General features: G+C 36.5%; 1 protein-coding gene across 2 annotated transcripts in view; it reads right to left on the bottom strand.

The window, feature by feature from the left end:
• Positions 1–22,820, bottom strand: part of SPOPL (speckle type BTB/POZ protein like) — a 61,641-nt gene that overhangs the window by 21,820 nt on the left and 17,001 nt on the right. The window lies entirely within an intron of this gene.

The raw sequence follows: 22,820 nt of genomic DNA on the forward strand, positions 1-22,820 counted from the left end.
GAATGAAGTTAATACTTACAGATTTTATTATACAAAGGCATGCTTTCCAAAACTGTCACAAATCAAAAAATAACATATAGCTTAATAGTAAGATCAAAAACATAAAATCACAAAATAACGTGGAAACTTGTAACAATTAATATTTGATTCACCTTCCTTCACCTTTCCGTTGACATATTTATGAAAATCAAAAGGGCTACGAAGTTAGAACAGCCCTGGAAACTACAAATATTACTCGTCTCTCAGACCCCCAAGTTCTGACCAACTAAAAACACAGAATGAGACATAACAGGCAATGCTGAAGAATTATATTCCACAGAAATCTACCTCTATCTCAGACACACAGGTTCTCAGATAAGACTTTGTCCCTATCAGAGTGTTCCCTACCAGATAATATGTACCGTCTCATAAAATTTCCTCCCAATTGGCTGTTCTTGAACTACATCTATTTGGACACATAATTAATCATCATAACCTGGCCAGGACATTAGTGACTAGATGGTGCTTTGCAGCTTGGAAAAGTCTATAAAAGAAAAGAGGCAAAATCCAGAAGAGCTATGTAAGTATTGCACTTTGCAGGGGTATAGGCGGCGGTGTTGAGATTATATTCCAGTACAAGGAATTAAGTCTGGAGAACACTGTTTTCATTTAAGAATAATTAATGAGTAAAGAAAAGCACATGAGTCCTATAAAAAGAAACTACTAAGGGAAAAAAAAGGAAGGACTTCATTCAAAATGTAGAAGAAAATATCTGCTCTGTGTCTACAACCAATGAAACAATAGTATGAAATAAGAAAACAAAGACTGAAGAAAGCTACCTGAAAGATACATAAAAACAAAAAGAGGGCTTCCCTGGTGGCGCAGTGGTTGAGAGTCCGCCTGCTGATGCAGGGGACACGGGTTCATGCCCCGGTCCGGGAAGATCCTACATGCCGCGGAGTGGCTAGGCCTGTGAGCCATGGCCGCTGAGCCTGCACGTCCAGAGCCTGTGCTCTGCAGCGGGAGAGGCCAAAACAGTGAGAGGCCCACGTACCGCAAAAAAAAAAACCCAAAAAACCAAAAACATAAATCAAAAAAGATATAAAAGGTATAAAAAAATGCCAAACTACAAATGAAGACGCACATTCAAAATCTGTACTAGAAATAAACAATAAAAATAAGAAACCACCACCAAGATTAAAAAAAAATCACAAGTATCATGTTTGATTAAAGGAACAAAAATCAGGATGGCCCCATTTTCCTCCTCATTGTTAAATACATATAGAAAACAGGATTAATTACTACAGAGGTCTAAGGGGAAAAGGGCTGTAGCACAAAGATTCTGCACTATATCATGTTTCTACTCCTTTATGATTGGATTGTTTGAGTAATTCCCCCTTTCAATAATGGCATCTATACTAATATATCCAAATGTATTTATGTAGGTTCCTCACATACTAGAGTTCCTGTCACATCATGTACTTGCAGCATGACACAACTAGGCAATCAGCAAAGTAGCCAGGCAAGAAAGTCAGGATGATAACATTGGGAACACTCTATGAGGAGCACTTAAAAGTCACAATCAGCATTAAAGGAGAGGTGAAGAAAAGTGGATGTCCCTTACTTAAGTAAGCTAGAGGAGATAACTGGTTGAAAGAAGGAAGAGTGCCTCAAAGAAAAGTGAATACACAATTTAAGAGCATTGTACACTGTCACTTTAACAAGAATTATTCACTTCTACATAAAAATGAGGTACTGCTTGTAAGTACCTCCAGCTGTTATCTTCAGTTACTTTTATAAACCACAAATGGTTATTTACGTTTGAAAACAGAACAGCAAACAGGTAGTCACAACAGGGAGATCCAGAGCACCATCAAAGATGTTGGTTCCCCCTCCATATTTAACAGCTTTACTGAGGTATAATTTACATATCATGAAATTCACTCATTTTAAATGTACAGATCAATGATTTTTAGTGAATTTATACAGTTGTCCACTCATCAATACAGTATTAGAGTACTTCCAGCCTCCCAAAAGGTCCTTCCCACCCCCAAATTTAGGGAACCACTCATGCTTTCCATAGTTACACCTTATCTAGAAATTCCATGTAAACAGAATTGTACAACATGTAGTTTTATGTGTGGCTTCTGCTCTTTCCCCTGAATATGTATTACAGTTTCCTGTTTCTTTGCATATCTCATAATATTTGGCTGAAAGCTGGACTTGTTAGTCAATACACTGTAGCAACTCTGGATTCTCATTTGTTTTTCTATGGGTGGTTGTTTTCTTTTTAGTAACCTGCTAGGACTTAACTGCAGTATCCATCTCCACCATATTGTATAGCTGCTGATATCTGTTTGGCTTTTTTTTCTTAACTTGTTTTTTGCCTGGTTAGCAAAGCTGCAGGCTGTCCCCTTTCTTTCAAACCAAGTTTGCTACTTTTAGCTGACAAAGCCAAGTTCCTCCCACTCCCTCCTTGGCCCCAAATCAAGTCCCGAATCAAGTCCACCTGATCTGGCAGCAAAGCTGCTGGTCTTCCTGGCTAGCCCCAGACTAGTAAAACTACCACTGTTTTCTACTGGGTTGAAGGTGGAAATAGGAGCAGAAACACGAGTTGGATATTTCTCTTAAGCAAATTCACAATTAATAAATGTACCGAAAGGGCAACGATTATCAACTTACCCATTAGGAATATGTGAAAGAGCCTGTCCTAGTCAATACTTTTGCCACTGATTCTGAAGCAAGCTAATAAAATAAGCCACAATAACCAACCTTGAAAACAACAAACCAAGAAAAGTATTTGCAATGCATATAGCACACAAAAGGGTAATTTCCCTAATACATAAAGAATTCCTAAAAATCAGAAAGAAAAAGTAAAGAATACAAATAATTCATAGAAAAAGAACTTTACTCATAATTAGAGTAGTATAAATTGAAACTAAGTTAAGAAGCCGTTTTTTAACCCAGGACACTAGTGATAATCCGAAAAAAGTGGTGAGAGTTTAAGGATAGGCATTCTCATACATTTCTTGTGGGAATGTATATAAATTGTAAAGTTGTTTTAATAACCTCCCTCATTTTTTTTTGCGGTACGCGGGCCTCTCACTGTTGTGGCCTCTCCCATTGCGGAGCACAGGCTCCGGACGCGCAGGCTCAGCGGCCATGGCTCACGGGCCCAGCTGCTCCGCGGCATGTGGGATCTTCCCGGACCAGGGAACGAACACGCGTCCCCTGCATCGGCAGGCGGACTCTCAACCACTGCGCCACCAAGGAAGCCCCTTCCTCATTTTTTTAATGGTGAAATTTCTGGCAAAAGGTAAAGGAAATGATGCTAATAAATAAACTACGATTTTACAAGTATAAAAATGCTGATGCTTCTCATGGACATCAAATAACACTAATTATATGGTTTCTGTCAACTAAGAATGATTTCAAAAAGATTCAGAAAAAGTTAGTGAGATGAAGAAGCAATTTGCAGGAGAATAGCTAAAAAGGGGAGAGTGGAGTTTAACCTCCTTTATAATCTGTTATAAAAGAATCCATGGGGCTTCCGTGGTGGCGCCGTGGTTGAAAGTCTGCCTGCCGATGCAGGGGACGTGGGTTTGTGTCCCGGTCCGGGAAGATCCCACATGCCACGGAGCGGCTGGGCCCGTGAGCCATGGCCGCTGAGCCTGCGTGTCTGGAGCCTGTGCTCTGCAACGGGAGAGGCCACAGCAGTGAGAGGCGCGTGTACTGGAAAAAAAAAAAAAAAAGAATCCATACCATTTTTCACCTATAGTATTTATTTTAAAAGATTATTTTAAACTGTCAATTACTATAGCCAGGAAAACTGCAGAGAAGCAGATATTACTTTACTGGCAAATCTTTTCTGTAGGACAATCTTACAATTAGTATCAATAGAAATTTTTTTCTCAGATTCATCCTAGAAATTCATCTTGGGACAAATATCACAACTGTGGGAAAAGATAACTAAGTATAAGTGTAGTATGTTTTTGTGATATATTTATATACACAGAACTATGCAACCATTAAGAATGTACTTAATTTTCTTAATGACAGGTAAAGTATTCAACATATGTTTAAAGTAAAACATTAAACAGAGTATGCCTTAAAGGACCTCACTTTAAATAGCACATACAGGCATAGCTCAAGATACTGAGGGTTCGGTTCCAGACCACCACAGTAAAGCGACTATCACAAAGTGAGTCACATGAAATTTTTGGTTTCCCAATGCATATAAAAGTTATGCTGACACCATGCTGTAGTCTATTAAATGTTCAATAGCATTACGCCTAAAAAATGTACAGACCTTAATTAAAAGATACTTTATTGCTTAAAAATGTAACCATCACCTGAGCTTACAGAGAATCATAATCTTTTTGCAATAGTAACATCAAATATCACTGATCAGATCACCATAACAAATGAAAAGGTTGGAAATATTTTAAGAATTACCAAAATGTGACACAGAGACATGACATTAGTAAATGCTGTTGAAAAAATGGCACTAATAGACTTGTTTGATGCAGGGTTGCCATAAACCCTCAATTTGTAAAAAGTGCAGCATCTGTGAAGCGCAAAAAAGTAAAGCACAATAAAACAAAGTATGCTTGTAGAGTTATTACAAGTATGGGTGCATAAAGAAAAACAGACTGTCACATAGACACACTGAGTTGAACTTTGGCACTGATAATGCTGCTAAGATATATATCTAAGTATTAACAGAGGCTACCTCTGGGTGGTGAGATTTTTGCTTATTTTTATTTGTTTATATTTTCTAAGTATGTTATGTTTTAATTAACAGAGATACAAGTCATTAGTTTTAAAAGAAGTAGAAAATCAGTTATTTGCATGCTTACATTAGCCCACAGAAAGTGTGTTTGTGTGTGTGTGTGTGTGACAGAGAGAGAGAGAGAGAGAGAGAGAGACTTTTCAAGTAGTAGACATTGAGAGACATTAGGTCAAAGAAGATGGTAAGTCAAAGAAAACTTTAATCATAATCTTTAATACTTAACTTTCTATAAGAAGATGCTAATTTAATACTAATAAAATAAATAAAATGTAAGTTTAAAGAATCTAGAGTAAAAAACAAAAGTTCTTTAATGCCTCTACAAGAGTTTTTACCTTGCTCAAGTGTAACTCACAACATAATCCATATATATATATATATATATATGAACCAAGTAAAAGGTTACAAAGATTTTTGTCTTTTTTCCAACTACTTCAAATGATGTAGTTATGTAATGGGGGTATGAAGAATACTGGTGAGCAGACTGCATTTGTGCATACTTACAAGACATTATGTACCTTGTTTATTCCTCCACAACTCTATGAGATGGATGTTAATAACCCCACCTTAACCATGAGAAAATGACTAGACAAGTTAGAAAGCTTACTTTAGACTTTATTAACCAGAAAGTGGCTGAACACAAATTTGCCTGGCTCCAAAGTCTACACTCTTTCCATAGAATAATGCTGCTGCTCCTGATATAATAGAGCTGAAACAGCCCTTAACCTGTCTGGTCCAACTCTTACTTTACAGTTGAGGACCAAGATGAGAGAAATGGACTAGACTAGAAAAATAAACTGCCCACGTTTACATTGCTGGATAAATATCAGAAGAAGGACAAAGACAAAGATCTCCTAATGTCCATTTCAGTGTTATTGCCAGTATTCTATTTTCTTTTTCTTCTCTTCAAACGTTAAAAAAAAAAAAAAAAGATAGTAGACCATCAGCTACATTCAAGACCTTCAGAACTTCCTGTTCTTGTTCTTGCAGAAAGAGCCCAACTAATATAAAATCTAGAGAATAACTGTAGACAATCTACACAAATTAACAAATAAAGGTTTCATCCATATTCTAAATCTGTTTCTTTTAAAAATTTTAAGTGTGATGTTTTATAGCTTTATTTTAAAAAGCAACACTTATTAGAATAAACACATATGTAATTTTCTACTTAAAAAAAAATGTTTGAGTGCCAGACTTAATGTTCTATTATAGCAGTCCCCAAGCTTTTTGGTACCAGAGACTGCTTTCATGGAAGACAATTTTCCCACGGACGGGGGTGGGGGGTGGTGACATGGCCCAGGCGTTAATGTGAGCGATGGGGAGCGGCAGATGAAGCTTTGCTCGCTTGCCTGCTGCTCACCTCCTGCTGTGTGGCCCAGTTCCTAACAGGCCATGGACCGGTACTGGTCCACGGCCCGGGGGTTGAGGACCCCTGTTCTATTAGGCATACGTAACAGACACACACTCAGCTACATAAATTCACCATAAAGAATGTCAAATATCCAGAATATATATAAAGAGCCGTATGTCAAACCACCATCTTCCTACCACCAAACCTCTTCTTCCTACCAGAAGTTATCTGTATCTTAAAGTTCTAGCATAGCAAAGAATTTCTTCACATTCTTGTGTATCTGTGAATCCCTAAACTATATAGATAGAAATTTACAGATGTAGTAAAGTATATGCATATAGACCTCACTGAAAATGGCAAAGTGGGGTGTGCTTTGTGCAGGCTGGTAACCTTCCTGAAGGATCAGCTTAAGGGCTTGCCTTTGTCTCACCTGTCTTGGAGCTTCTGCAGGGTAGAAGCAGCATTCTGGGTGGCAGCATTTGTCAAAACCATTTAAAAGCAAATGTATTACTGTACCTGTCTGGAACAGGGGTAAGTGTTGGGGCAATCATCAGCCAGATAGGAAAGCCTGAGGAGAAAGAAACTGAGAAAGATACTTGGGAGAAAAGGGCTTTTAAAAGCTCTTACACATACAGGGGAAGTTAGAAGGTCATGTGCATAACTGAGTCCAAACATATCCTTGGAAAAAATGTGAGACAACCCTAAGCTATCAACTCTGGCTGACCTTTAGGTGTCACACAAGCAGAAAGTGAAGACTAAGGCAGAGCTGTAAATGGTGAAGCTTTGAAGGAGTGCTCAAAAGAAAAAGCCAATTTCTACAAAACTAGAAAAGTATGTTTTTGGCTCCGTGTATTTATGGAAATCAAAAATAAGTTGAAAGTAAAAAGATGAAAAAAGATATTCCATGTGAAGAACCAAAAGAGAGCTGGGTAGCTATCGTAATAAGACAAATGGACTTTAGTCAAAAGTTATCACAGGAGACAAAGTAGTACAGTACATATTGATAAAAAGGTGAACCATGACGAAGACATAACAACTATAAACATATATGCAAACAGAGCTCCAAACTATATCAAGAAAGAACTAATGAAATTGGAAACAGTCATACTGCCTGTGGGGCAAGGAGGCCATAAAACTGATAGCTTCAAATCTTTTCCTAGAGAAATAGCAATTCATTTGCAAGGGAATGAGCAAGGGTGCTCTGAAAAACAGGAGAGGTCCTGGTGAAAGGCAATTGAGAGGAGATTAGAGGAATCTTGGGACGTAAAAGCTAAACTGTAGGCCGGTTTGTTTGCTAGGGAGCAATGGAAACAACTAGGAGGAGCCTTCCTGGGGGTCAGAACATATCTCAAGCACTGATTTAGGAAACCTTTCCTCCAAAGGAACTCAAATTTGATTAGTACGTGAAGCAATTAATGCCTCAGGCCATTGCTAAAATTATAGTGCAATTAGCCTTAGATTAGTGGACCGTAACAGTTCTAAGTTGTCAGGGAAAGAGACGGTCAAGAACTCTGCCAATATCATTGTCATCCCAGCGTTAACCACTGGAAAACGTAGGGCTATAACCCTAGAGAAGTAACATCAGAGGCTGTGTGTGTTCGCGCACATGTGTGTGTGTGTGTGTGTACGTGTTGGGGGGTGTGGTGGGGGAGTGGGGTGGATGGAAGGAGAGGAAAACAAACTCCACTAAAATAATCCCGCAAGTCACTGAACAAATAAACAAGCAGGTAACAATAATATGCACTGGAAGGGAGAAACCAACTCCAAGAATTTCTAACATTATATAAAATGTCCAGTTTCAAACATAAAATTATGCAGATTTTCTTTGCAAAAAACATGCAAAGAAACAAGAAAGCATGACCCATATAATGGGGAAAAAGTAGGTAATAGAAACTGTCTATGTAGGAGATGTTGTATACACATGTGAAGAACTAAAGGAAACCGTGATTAAATAAGTAAAGTATGTTGACAATGTCACAAAAAATAGAGCATATCAATGTAGAGATAAAAATTATTATTATTTTTTAAAGAAACTCTGGACTTGAAAAGTACAATAATTGAAATGGAAGAATGACATAAGGGGCCATGTTCATATACAGCAGATATGAAGGTAGAAGAATTACTGAACCTGCTGAGAGATCAAGAGATTATGCAATCCATAGATGAAAGAATGAAGAAAAATAAACAGAGCCTAAGAGAAGTGTGGGACCCTATTAAGTACACTGACATACATATAATGGGAAAAAAAAGACAAAATGGAGCAGAAGAAAAAAATATTCTAAGAAACGTTGAAAACTTCCTAAATTTATTGAAAAACAACAATATACACACATTTAGGGAGCTCAACTAACTCCATGTAGGATACACGCAAAGAGATCCATAGACACATCACAGTAAAAATGATGAAAGCCAAAGACAAGGAAAAAATAGTCACTAGGATGGTTATGCTACAATTAAAAAATGGAAAATTACCAGCATTGGTGAGAATGTGGAGGAATTAGAAACCTTGCATATTGCTGCTGGAAACAAAATGGTTCATTTCAGCTGCTGTGGTATATTTGGCAGTTCCTCAAAAAGTAATTCCATTCCTAATTATACATCCAAAATAACTGAAGACAGGTGTTCGAACAAAAACTTGTACGATGTTCACAGCAGCACTATTCACAATACCCAAAAGTTTACTGGCTAATAATCCAAATCATCAACTGATGAACTGATAAACAAAATGTATAACCACGTGGGGCTTTCCTGGTGGCGCAGTGGTTGGGAGTCTGCCTGCCGATGCAGGGGACATGGGTTCATGCCCCGGTCTGGGAGGATCCCACATGCCGCGGAGCGGCTGGGCCCGTGGGCCATGGCCGCTGAGGCTGCACTCCGCAGCGGGAGAGGCCACAACAGTGAGAGGCCCACGTAACGCAAAAAAAAAATGTATATCCATGCAATGGAATATCATATAGCCAGATAAAGTAATGAAGTATGTGCTATAACATGGATGAACCTCAAAATATCATGCTAAATGAAAAAAGCCAAACACAAAAGGCCACACACTGTATGATTTCATTTACATGAAATATCCAGAATATGATATGACATATGGACAGAAAGCAGATTAGTGGTTGCCAGGGGCTAGAGGGAGGGTGAGACATGGGGAGTGACTGCTCAGTGGGTATGGGGTTTCCTTTTGGAGTAATAAAAATGTTCTGGAACTAGACAGTGGTACTGGTTACACAATACTGTGAATGTACTATAAACACCAATGAACTGTATACTTTAAAACTGTTAAGGGACTTCCCTGGTGGTCCAGTGGGTAAGAATCCGCATTCCCAAAGCAGGGGACCTGAGTTCAATCCCTAGTCGGGGAACTAGATCCCACGTGCATGCCACAACTAAGAAGTCTGCATGCTGCAACTAAGAGCCCACATGCTGCAATGAAGATCCTGCATGCCACAAATAAGACCCAGCACAGCCATAAATAAATAAATAAATATTTTGGGACTTCCCTGGTGGCACAGTGGATAAGACTCCACACTCCCAATGCAGGGGACCCGGGTTCGATCTCTGGTCAGGGAACTAGATCCCACATGCAGGCTACAACTAAGAGTTCACATGCTGCAACTAAAGAGCCTGTGTGCTGCAACTAAGGAGCTGGCAAGCCACACCTAAGGAGCCCACTTGCTGCAACTAAGGACCCCGCGAGCCACAACTAAGACCTGGTGCAACCAAATAAATAAATATTAAAAAAAAACACAACTGTTAAAATGGTGAGTTTTGTTATATGAATTTTACCTCATTTAAAAAATATATGCACATACATGTCCATATCTACATATACACACATATTTCTTTTGTCATTAAAAATAATGGAATTATAAAGTCTCTTCTGTAACTGTTGAGACTAAATTAGCTACTATTAGAGAATAAAGTACTAAAGAGATTATTTTTAATAACTCCCAAGAGAGACATTTTCAACAGCTGTGTAGTATTCCTAGTGTGTTAGCTATCAAGCTTCCAGACTAATGGAATATATGAATTATCCAGCAAAGTTCAGGTTTTTTTTTTTTAAAGCCATACTGTCTGAAGAATATTATCGAAATTCTATCCAGTTATAAAATGTGACTCGTGTATTTACGAGGTACCTCTTTTGTACTGTCATCTGTAATCAGCGCAAGTCTTCTAGGAGCTTTCTTAACCAAATGTGATATTGATCATAACATTTTTGTGTATTAATTCTTCAACTAACAAAATGTAAATCACGCTGCAACTGTGAAATACTACCATATTTATCCTAAAAGTTATAGAACTGCTTCATGAAGTTATAACTGAAAATACTGTCTGAGGTCAAGGCAATTTTATATATATCAACTATAATTACATAATGAAATAAGTCAGTATGTAACTTAATATATAATAATATATAATGTTCAACAGTTTTGTTAAGACTTATCAGGAAGAATAAAGATAAAATAATAACAATACATATATCATAAGCTTCTTAAATCTCTTTAAATTAAGCATATGGGGACTTCCCTGGTTGCACAGTGGTAAAGAATCCACCTGTCAATGCAGGGGACATGGGTTTGAGCCCTGGTCCGGGAAGATCCCACATGCCACGGAGCAACTAAGCCCATGAGCTACAACTACTAAGCCAGTGCATATACAAGTTATGTTTACACTATACTATAGTTTACTAAGTGTGCAGTAGCATTATGTCTAAAAAAATGTACATACATTAATTAAAAAATATTTTCTTGCTAAAAATGCTGACCATCATCTGACAACACAGGGTTGCCACAACCTTCAATTTGTAAAGACACATTATCTGTGAAGCACAATAAAGCAAAATGCAATAAACGTTGTGCCTATATAAGGGTAAAGAAAGGTTTAGGTTAAAAATAATGAGAATAAATATATAACTGACAAATCCTATCCAAAACAAAGCAGGTACAGCTACATTAGCTAAATTTAAAATTTAAAAGAAATTTTAAAGCAAGAAGTATTCAGAGACATAAAAAGGAAAATAATAAAATGAGAAAAAAGGTCAATCATAAAAACATAATACTAAATGTGTCTGTATGCAATAGGATGATTCCAAAAATCACACTGGGAGACTTTAATTCACTTCTCTCAGTAAGTGAAAGAACAAGCTTAATGACATATATAAGTAAATATACATACACATATTCATATATATATATGAAGGGCCAGAGGGAGGGAGAGAGGCAGGAGTTGAGGGGAGAGATATGGCACCCAACAGCAAAAGAATGCAAATTATTTTCAATGGCACAGGAACCATTGCCCAAAACTGACCATATTATTGCAAGATAAAGAAAGCCTTACAAACAAATACTGGTCAATGAAATCAATCAAAGTATAAACCTTAATCACAGTGGGATTAAGTTAAAAATCAATAAGCAAAAAGATAACTAGAAAATACCTAATCTCCAAAAATTAAATAATAGCTTTCTAAATCTATGGGTGAAAAAAGAAATCACAATGAGAATTAGAAAACATTTTGAACTGAATATTAAAGGTAAGAAATTTCCAAACTTGTAAGATGTAGTTATATCAATGCTTAGGAAATTTATACCTTTCATGCATATATCAGATAAGGAAGGCTGAAAATCAATGACAAGCTTCTATCTAAGGAAGCTAGAAAAGAGTATGTCAAACCCAAAGAAAGGAGAGTAATAAAATATGAGCAGAAAGCAATGACTAAGAAAAAAAGTGTACGACAGACAACAGAAAAAAATGCAAAGCCAAATGCTTTGTATTATTTTTGAAAAAAATAATAAAATCAATAGCTTTAGACTAATCAAGGGAAATGAGAGAGGACACAAATTTACAACACCTAAAATGATGCTCTGAAGGATAATGAGGCTATCATGAAAACGTTACACCAACTTAATTGATAATTTAAGTAAAATGAGAAAATTACCTGAAAAAATCACTTTCCAAAACTGACATACAATATGAAAGAGAAAGTTATAAAGTCCTATTTTTATTAAACTTTAATTATTAAAAACCCTCTCACAAGGAAAACTTACAGGAATGGCTTCACTGCACAAGCTCTTCCACAAAATGGAAAACAAACTTCACAGCTAGTCCGATGAAACCAGTGTAACTTTTATACCTAAACCTGTCAAGCACATTACAAGAAGGAAAAATATAGGAAAGTCTGTCTTGTGAACATACATATAAAAATCCTAAGCAAACTAATAGCAAGTCAAACCTAGGACTGCATGAAAAGTATATTTCATGACCAATGAAGTTTTATTTGAGTAATGCAAGGGTGATTAACATCAGAATCTATTAGTTTTTTCTATTAACCAAAAAAGGGGGAAAACAGATCACCCTGACAGATGCAGAAAAAGCATCTGATAAAATTTAATACCCATTTGGGATAAAAACTCTTTAAAAAACTGTGAATAAAAGAGAACTTCCAAAAAAAAAAGAACTTCTTTAATTTTACAAAAAGTGTCTTAAAACACATACCCACACCCCTACAGTAAGAATTCCAGGTGAGATGAGACAAGAAAGACCACTATCAGCACTTTCACGCAACACTGCACTTGAAGTCCCAGGCAGTACCTTAAAGCAGGAAAAAAATAAAGGCATAAGAATTGGAAAAGAAAAAAGAAAATCATCATCATTCCCAGATAACACACATGATTGTGTACAAAGTAACAGAATTAACAAGGAATTTTGTACAAGTTGCTGTATAACATATAAAAATCTATTGTATTTCTATATGTTAGCAACAATTAGAAAACAGAAAATTTTAAAGATACCATTTATAATATAATTAAAAAATCCACTTTTCCTAGAAGTACATCTAATGAAAGATGCTCACAAACTCTATACTGAAAACTACAAAATGGTACTGAGAGAAAAGTAAAGTAAAAAGAAATATGCCATGGTTCATGAAATGTAAAATAAATCTTATAAAGAATTCTCCCCAGATTGACAAAAATTCAGTACAATCACTATCAAAATCCCAATTTTGCTTTTTGTGGAAATTGTCAGATGAATTCTAAAATTTATATGGATATGCAAAAGCATTCTTGAAGAACAACAAAGCTAAAGGACTATAAGTACATCAAGTGTATGACATCAAGACTTAAGTATAAAAAATAAGTATAAAATTTCAAGACTTAAAATATAGCTACTGAAATTAAGACAGAGTGGTACTGGTGAAAAAATTGGAGAAACTGATCAATGGAAGAAAACAGAATCCGGAAACAGATGTACACATATTTAGCATATTTATGACAAATAACGAAATGCAGTACAGAAATGATGGTCTTTATGGTCCTGGGTCAAATGGACGGTCATAGAGAAAAATAAAATCTTGACTCCTACCTCATGTCATATACAATGATCAATTCCAGATTTAGTTCAGATATAAATATGAAAGTAAAGCAATAAAACTTGGAGGGAATGGGGAATGGGAGAATATCTTTACAACTCTGGGGTAGGCAAATATTTCTTAAGCAGGACACAGGGTAGAAAAAGATATTTGCAATACAGGGATCTGATACAGGGCTTATATCCAGAGTATACAGAGAATTCCTACAAATTATTATAAAAAGTGCAGGGAATTGAACAGAAAAATTGGCCAAAGACTTAAATACTTCATAGAAAGTGAAAAAAAAAAAGATATCCGAAAGGTCAGTCAACATATGAAAAGGTGTTCAATTTCATTAGTCATCAGACAAATATATTAAGATAACAGTGTGATAACCACTACTCACACAACAGGATGGCTAAAATTAAAATTAAAAAAGATAATACATGTTGCCAGAGAGGGAGAAATGAATCTCTAAAATTACACTGATGGTAAAAGTATAAATTAGTCTAGCCACTTTGGAAAACTGTTTGCAATATCTATTAAAGCCAAACAATTGAATACCTTGAAACCCATCAATTCCATCCACTCCTGGGTATACAGCCAGAAGCATACATTCATATGTTCTTCAAAATATGTGTACAAGATTGCTCATTGATGGGCTCTACATATAAATATAAAAACAAAGCAGTAAAGCTCTTGTGATTGTCAAAAACTGAAAACTACCCAATTATTCCTAAGTAATAGAATGGGTAAACTATGGTACATTCATATAGTGAAATATTATACAGCAATGAGAATGAAGTCAGAAGAGCAGAGGTATAAGTGACAAGGTTTTGAGGAATTATGGATATCAAGGTTTGTAGTTTAGAAAACAGACTTAAGTCAATGATAAAGGTGATTCATGTAAGAGACAATAAGAAGCTGCGTTTCTGGACAATTTAACAGTTTGGGGGTAGGAGAGGAAGTGGAATTATCATCACATTCAAGAAGACCATAAAAATATACATACTTATTATAACTTTACAGAAGTACACACACAGAAAAATGATACAATGAGATGAGTGTTATTTATTAGCTTCCTATGAGTCCAATCATGCAAAGAACCCTATTACTATTCCAGTAGGTGCTTACTAAGAGGGAACAAAAATCTCTAGCAGTTACTGCAAAGTATATTTGCTACTGATTCCAGCAAGTCACCAACAGACTTCCTCCAAGGTTTTCAACTCATGGAATTGAGGAAGTTTTCTCTGCAAATGCATCTTCAGTACTATACAAAGAATCATTGTGAAAATTTATTTTATAATAATCAACTTCATAGCCAACTTGAGAGAAACTTATCTGTTCTATAAGGAAAGAGTTATCTAAAATGTGTAACTTTTTCCTGAATAGAAGCAATCTAACAATATCAAGAATAAATATTTTGTAAAGGCTTTCTATATGCCAGGCCTAAGTATTTGTCTAATTTGATTCCCAAAATAACTCTACGAGGAGAGTAATCACTGCTTCTGCCAATGTTATAGGGGAGTAAACTAGAGTGCAAAAAGGCTACATAATCTACCCAGGATTATAATGCTAAAATTTGGCAATGTCTGCCTGCCTGCCTGGATTCAGCCTAAGCTTATAATTCTTAAAGACAACCCTTCTAGCATGTTAGTAACAGAAAAAAACAACAAAAAACAAAACAAACAAACAAAGGGGTTTCATACTCTCTTCCAAACTCATGTGACAGATTATATGGCCTTCCATCAACTTTCTGATTTCTAGATGTCTGGATCAGATATTGTACCCAAGATGGAACTTTGAAAGCAGTAAACAGTTCAAGGCAGTCAAGTGAGCACATTTATCTTTTTTATTTCTCAACATACCAATGAGATGAAAACAAATTTTTGCAAAAGAATGTAGTCATAACTGGGCTGGAAAATACAAAAGGATGATATTGGTGGATCAGAAATTTTGAGAAATTTAAGGCAGATAAATGGGAACAAATTAGCAGAGAAATCAATTAGATAGGAACAAATCAGCAGAGAAACTTAAAGGAGAAAATCACAACAGACAATTGGGAAAAGGTCCAAAACTGTAAAATAAAACAAAATAAAACAAAATAACCCTGGTAGAAATGGAGACAATTTAGGGGACAGAATGGTACACTTAAATAAAACAGGAATAAGCTGCTTTGAACAAGTGGTTAGAAAACAAGAATTCTTGTTAAGTAAAAATATAAATGGGGGACTTCCCTGGTGGTCCAGTGGTTAAGAATCCGCCTTCCAACGCAGGGGACGCTGGTTCAATCCCTGGTCAGGGAACTAAGATCCCACATGCTGGGGGGCAACTAAGCCGACGTGTCACAACTAGAGAGCCCAAGCATCGCAACTACTGAGCCCACACACTGTGGAGCCGCGTGCCACAACCAGAGAGAAGCCTGCACTCCACAACTAGAGAAAAGCCTGCACACTGCAACAAAGAGCCCGTGTGCCGCAACTAAGACCTGACGCAGCCCAAAATAATAAATATTAAAAAATATATATATATTTAAATGATAATTCCAATGGGTAAGATAAACAATAAAATGTTTATAATTAATGGAGAATAAAAGATAAAGACTACTTTTGAAGACACAAACTAAATACACAAAGAATATAGGAAATAAGAGAAGTTAGGGACATGGAGGTCAGACAGAAGAGATCCAGTATTCCAACAGGAGAGCCATTAAATGCTCCTGAAGGGGATTAAGACAGAAATAACAGAGATACATCAAGAGAAAAACCAGAAGACTATTTCCACGATCTGAAGGAAGACACAAGTTCCCAGTCAGGCCTCACCAAGTACCAAGAATGCCTACTGAAAAAAGATCTATACCTAGACACATCCTGGCAAAAATTTCAAAGTTCCACCAAATAAGAGAAAATCTTAAAACTTCTCATGTTATCTACAAAGGAACCAGTCACACTGAAATCTAAATGCTGTTAAGATACAAGGAGAAATGCTTTTAAGGTTTTTAAGAAAAATTTTGAATTTAGAATTTCATACTCAAAATTCTTCAGGAATGCAAGCTGAAGAAAGGACATTTTCAGACAGCAAATACTTGAAAAGTCTGTCATTCTATATTGAAAATTACTCAATGAACCCAATGAACTCCAAACTTTTTTGTATAACGTGCCTTTATGATTAAAAATCATCTGCTCTAAGCATGCATGTCTATTTATAAATTAATGTATTATTATAGTAATATATTTATATATATTATAAAGCATATCAAAATTAAAATAATCAGATAAAAATTAAATAATTTAATTTTTAATATATTCTGACACCCCCCAAAATTATCTTGTGTAACCCGTTTATGTGGATGCTTCGTTTTGAAGACCACAGCTCTAACCAAATGAAAACGAACCCTAAAGAAAGAAACCATGGGCTTGAAAAAACAACAGAATTGAACAGGTCTCAGTAGAGAAGGAAACTAAAAAAGAACTAAGAGAATTCACTATAATTTGACACTTAGAAAATTTTCCACTGGTAAAGTTTTTATGTACATAGGATTACATTTCATTTTCTGTGAGGCCACCCTACTTTGTTCTATAGTAAGTATTTACATAATCACATTATAAATATTTCCAGGTTTAAAATTTTTAGAATTGGTCTGCAAATAAAGCAAAAAAGAAATTAAAATGCAAACACATTGATGATGTAGCCTTAACAACGAATAATAATTGGGAGATTGACGGAGTGAGGAGAGAAACAAGACTATCATTCACAGAGGTAGGCAATACTGTCTAGAACTAAAAGCAGGCACAATTTACAGTGGGAAGTGGAACTGGGGGTGGGAAGGTGACCTCCTATTCTTTTGACTCTTATGTAATATGAATCGCAATATAATTACGAATTCTATTTTTAAGAAGCATTATAAGCAGGAGGGAAAGCAGTACATAACACAGTATGCCCATTTAGAAAACTGAAATTGGTTACTGATTGCCATAGTCAGCTCCCATTAAATACACCTACCACCTCCATCACCCTCCGTTCATTTACTGCCTTTTACTACTGAGTTTTACGTGCACAGAACAGCTGTGTTTTTACCTAAACTATGATCTTCTTGAAGGTTTTTCTGTTTTATTCATTTCTGCAATGCAAAGCCTAGCACAATGCTCAGTGTTTATTTTTTAAAAAGAGGGAAGGGACTAATTAAATGGTCTGAGGAAAATAATGGAGAAAAGCCATCTTGTGGTTCCAATCACTTAAAACCAGTTTATCTCAAGTTTACTGAAGTTCACTAAAATGCATATAACACGGAGAGAAAGGCTCCTCTTTGAAACAGAAACAGCTGTGACTCTCAGGAGAGTGATTCAACTCAGTGGCAGCACATCTAGACACAGGTTCTAGTAAAAATCTTAGGGGGCAGGAACAGGAGCTGATGAAGGATATAGCAACGGAAATATTCTGAACCCTCAAGAAAAAAAATGGCTGGGGGTGGGAAGACCATTCCTGCTTCCTGACTATATATACTCCTATAGAAGAGGAAAGCTAAAAGAGCTGCGGGGGAGTGGACGGGCACACAGGAGTCACGGCTTATGATGAAATCACCCAGGGCGTGCGCGTCAGCGCGCGCACACACACACACGTTGCGCAAGTACTTCCATTTACCTTATAGTCTCTTACTGGGGCCCTTAATTTTTTCCTACTTTGGTTATTGAGAGGCCTAAGTGAAATAGCAGTTTTACAGTTTGAACTCTCTGCCCAAAATAAAAGGTGACTTTTCTTTAAAACTTGGTAATTTGAAATTTTGGTAAATCAAAAGCAGGAGACTATGGGTAATTTGATATGGTCCAACCAAGTACTGCCAGCCTCTAAGTGATTACAAATGGTAGACTCACAGGTTTATATTTTTCTAGGGCAGTGATTCTCAAATTTAACTGTGCATTAGAATCACCTGGAAGCCTTGTGAAACCAGAATACTGAGCCCCAACCCTAGGATTAATGATTCAGGGGGTCTCGGTTAGGCCCCAGAATTTGAATTTCTAACAAGTCTCAGAGGGTGCTGATGCTGCTCTTCTAGGGATCTCACACTGAGAATCACATTTCTAGTGTGAGGATTAGACCAGAAAGCTATTATTACCAATAATACAAAAATCTCACCATCCCTGCTGCAGCTATCCATCTGTCCTCTACTTATGACTAAGTCTTCCATTTTACCTGAGTATTATCCTGAGAGGTAGATCTCTTGGGCTAGTTTTCAACTTCTTTGTTTCAGGGTCTTATTCCAGTGTTATGGAATCTGTTTTGAAATCTACAACACCCTCTAACACCGATAGTAAGGAGGTAGTTCTAATAACATATATATGGAAACTTTATTAGTAAAGGAAAATACAGACATTTTAAGACGAACTCTTTCTCTATTTGATAAATCCTAAAAGCCATTAATACATGTTGGTGAAGGTTTGTACACAAGCAGGGATTTAAAGCCTCTGCTTACTGCTGCCTTGTCATTCAATGCCAAGGTTCTCCCTTAAAAAAAACCAAAAAACTAAAAGTCAACTCCCGTGTACACACACTGTAACCCCCAAAAATCACTCCATTTCTGTCGCTTTAATGTATTTTTTTTTAAAAAAAGATTAAAACTAAAAGTTATTTAACATTTCTTGACATAGATGCAATGTCATTTTCCTTAACAAAGGTAAAAATGGAAAAAAGCCCTGGGGTCCATGTGTTGGGAGACCTGGATTCTAACCCTGGCCATTTTTGGTTTCAGAACACATGCCCTTTTGCACATCACTGAGCTGTTGGCTAAACAAAGCATTCAGGGCGAGAATCACTAAATCCTATCCAGTTCTAACATAAGCTTATACAGTAAGACTCATACACTGTAGACTAAAATGTACTCAATATCACTACATGATTTCCTCACAGTGCAATGAACTTGGGGAAAAAAAAATCGACTACAGATCACTTCAGAACCTGACTGCGTTTCCTGTAGCATTACATATTAAGGACAGTCTGGCTCTTTGGCAACCATTTAAAAAAAAAAATTGTCATTTAAAAACAACTAGGGGCTTCCCTGGTGGCGCAGTGGTTGAGAGTCCGCCTGCCGATGCAGGGGACATGGGTTTGTGCCCCGGTCCGGGAAGATCCCACATGCCGCAGAGCAGCTGGGCCCGTGAGCCATGGCCGCTGAGCCTGCACGTCCGGAGCCTGTGCTCCGCAACGGGAGAGGACACAACAGTGAGAGGCCCGCGTACCGCAAAAAAAAAACAAAAAACAAAACTAGATTTATATGTCATGCTAGTTGCTACAAGTTCAATTGTTTTCATATTACTTGTGTAATAACATATACAAGGCACAATAAGAAAATTATAAGCCTATCTGCATCTATATTAATAGTCATATCCCCTTAAAATGTATGAAGCAAATATTTCACTTTTTAAAAGGAGGCTATTTCCAGAGGAGGGTGAAGGAAAAAATATAAGTAAAAGGAGGCTATTTCCAGAAATCTTATAAAGACAGTATTGGGAGTTAAAAAAAATCAGCCTTATTTAAATACTCAGCATGGCAGTTTATGACTATGGTCATTAAACTTCATGAGGTAAGATTTTAAATTATAGTGATATATAAACTGTGGTGAACCAAAACAGGGCAAGACTAGCAGTCAGGAGACTACTCACTATGGCCAAGCTGCAAGACCCCACCCCACTCCCCATTCCTTTGGGGTTTTTTTACTCATTCCTTTCTTCCTTTATAGTCTCTCTCTCTCATTCACTGACCTGTTTGAGTATCTTGGGAGGTTCTACGCTGAGCTAAGCCCTGTGGAGACAAGGAAGGATGGCATTATTTGAACTGATCTCAGGGGTCCCTTCAGGTAGAATCTTTATTCAAGATCTAATTTATAAATTATAACAACACACTCTTTATCAAACACAAGAGGAGTAAGTTATCTCAATCAACAAACAATAGATAACTTAACCTTATTCCTTCTTTAAGCACCAACAGTGTTTTAATCTGTTGATCTTGATTGCCACTTCTTCTGTAAAATGTTTACTAACCAACCGTTTGTTTACTCCCATACCATTTTCTTCAGTAAAATGAATTACTCCTTAGCTACCCAAGCACTTTCATAACCAATGCCTCTTATATAGAATTAATCAAATTTATTGTAATTATTAGTACAATAATCTGTAAGATCTTACTTCACACTTTAGAATTTTACTCCTATACATATTATCTCATTTGATCCTCTAAACAACCCTGTGAAGTAGTTACTTCTATTTTACAGAAAGGGAAACTGAAACAGAAGCAATATGATCTAAGGTCATAGAGTTTAAAAAAAAAAAAAAAGACAAAAAAATTCAGAAATTGAATCCAGGATTTTTTTTTTTTCCCACTTTTTGGCCATGCCCCACAGCGCGTGGCATCTTAAGTGCCCTGACCAGGGATTGAACCTGCGCCCCCTACATTGGAAGCACGGAGTCTTAACCATGGGACCACCAGGGAAGTCCCTGAATCCAGGATTTTTAACTGAAAATCCTATCGTTTTTTTCAATCCATCAAATATGCTGAACTCCTTGAGATTATATTTTCACCTTTACGTAACCACTGCCTAGTGTATACGATGGCAGATACTAAGCAAAGACATATTGACTAGATTTGAAGTCAACTACTAGAAAGGCATTACATATTTACTAGACAGTACATAATTTATTGCCTCCTGAAAAACAAAGTACCAGATATAATTTAGTATTACAGAATTATCCATGGAACACCATCAGGGTTGAGAATTTGGTTTCTGAATTTAGAGTTAGGTGCAGATCCTGAAGCTGTGTAAGCTCTCTGGGCCTCAATTTCATTTGTAAAATGGGAATAATAAATGGTAATTATCTCAAATGACTGGTGTACTGAATGGGAATGTATAGAAGACACCTAGTATAGTGTCTGGTACACAGAAAGCACTCAATAAATTAGTTTAATGTGTATGAGTATTAATATGAAACTAAAAAGTGGAACTAGTTTACAAAACAGTAATAATCTCATGAACTATGAAGAAGAACAGAGTTAAATTTGCCTAAGTATGTTGTTGAGGTTTTGTTTTTACTTTTTCAACCTTTATCACTTGGCTCTCCATGAGCTATTTACATGAGCTATGAACACAGCTCTCACGCTGCTGCTCTCATACTGCTTATCTCTAACAACTTCCGTCTCCCTTTTAATGCAAGTAATGTGGAGGTGTAGTTGTAAAAAGATAGACTGACATCCAAAGTGTCTCTCAGGAATTGTGGAACCTTCTAGAGAACTTTCTGGAGTAATGGAATTGATCTGTCTCTTGACTGGGCTGTTGTTACACAGGTGAACGTATCTGTCAAAACTCACTGAAATGTACACGTAAGAAAAGATGTGTATATGAAACAATGCAAGTTTTAAAAAAAAGTTTTTTTAGGTTTTATAACCCTTGAACAAGTTACTTTCCCTTTTTGGCCCTTAGATTTCTCAACTTCAGAAAGGGAATAATTTCTCATACAGAAAGAATATAGTGAGTGTTACAGGAGGTAATGTCTATAAAGTACTTAGTTTCTGCACAGTTAGTTGCCAGTTCTGGATCCACTTAACATTAACCCTAGGCTTTTTTCAGATTTATTTGAGTCCTAAAACATTCCTCCAAAATAAAACCTACATTCTCTCCCTCTCCCTTCTCCTACTCTTCCCCTCATCTCTTTTATTTTAGAAAAATATGAGTAAACATTTGATTAAAGCTTTTGCCTCCTTAGTTTTTTTTTTTTAACAAGTCATAATACAGTCTTTTGCCTTCATATTTCTCTTCCTTCTCATTTAATTATAGTCAAAAAAGTGAGACTTCCCTGGGGGTCTAGTGATTAAGACTCCGCGCTTTCACTGCCGAGGGCCTGGGTTCGGATCCCTGGTCAGGGAACTAAGATCCCGCAAACCACCCGGTGCTGCCAAAAACAAAACAAAGTAACAATTCCTGTTACTAGTTTTCAAATCACTTTTTAAAAGTGTCTAAGCAATGTTCTTTGTTCTAGAATTCCAGGACACTGGAACAACTTCACATTCATCTAGCATTTACTGAGCAAACATTTATTAAGAACCTAAATCGGTCAGGCACTGGAGAAACAAAGGCAAGGTCAGAGAGGCAAATACCTAACTAAAGCAGATCAAATAGAACTGCTAAAATCATATCCTTTTCTTACACCTGTGAAGGATCTATTGGGTTGGCCAAAAAATTCCTTTGGTTTTTAAGTAAAAATAAAAGACACATTTTTCATTTTCACTAAGAACTTTACTGAACTTAACGTATTCACCATTTTGTTCCACTACTTTCTGCCATTTTTCAGGCAACTTCATAATTCCATATT

Source organism: Lagenorhynchus albirostris, chromosome 6 (genome assembly GCF_949774975.1).
Source record: "Lagenorhynchus albirostris chromosome 6, mLagAlb1.1, whole genome shotgun sequence".
Taxonomy (NCBI): domain Eukaryota; kingdom Metazoa; phylum Chordata; class Mammalia; order Artiodactyla; family Delphinidae; genus Lagenorhynchus; species Lagenorhynchus albirostris.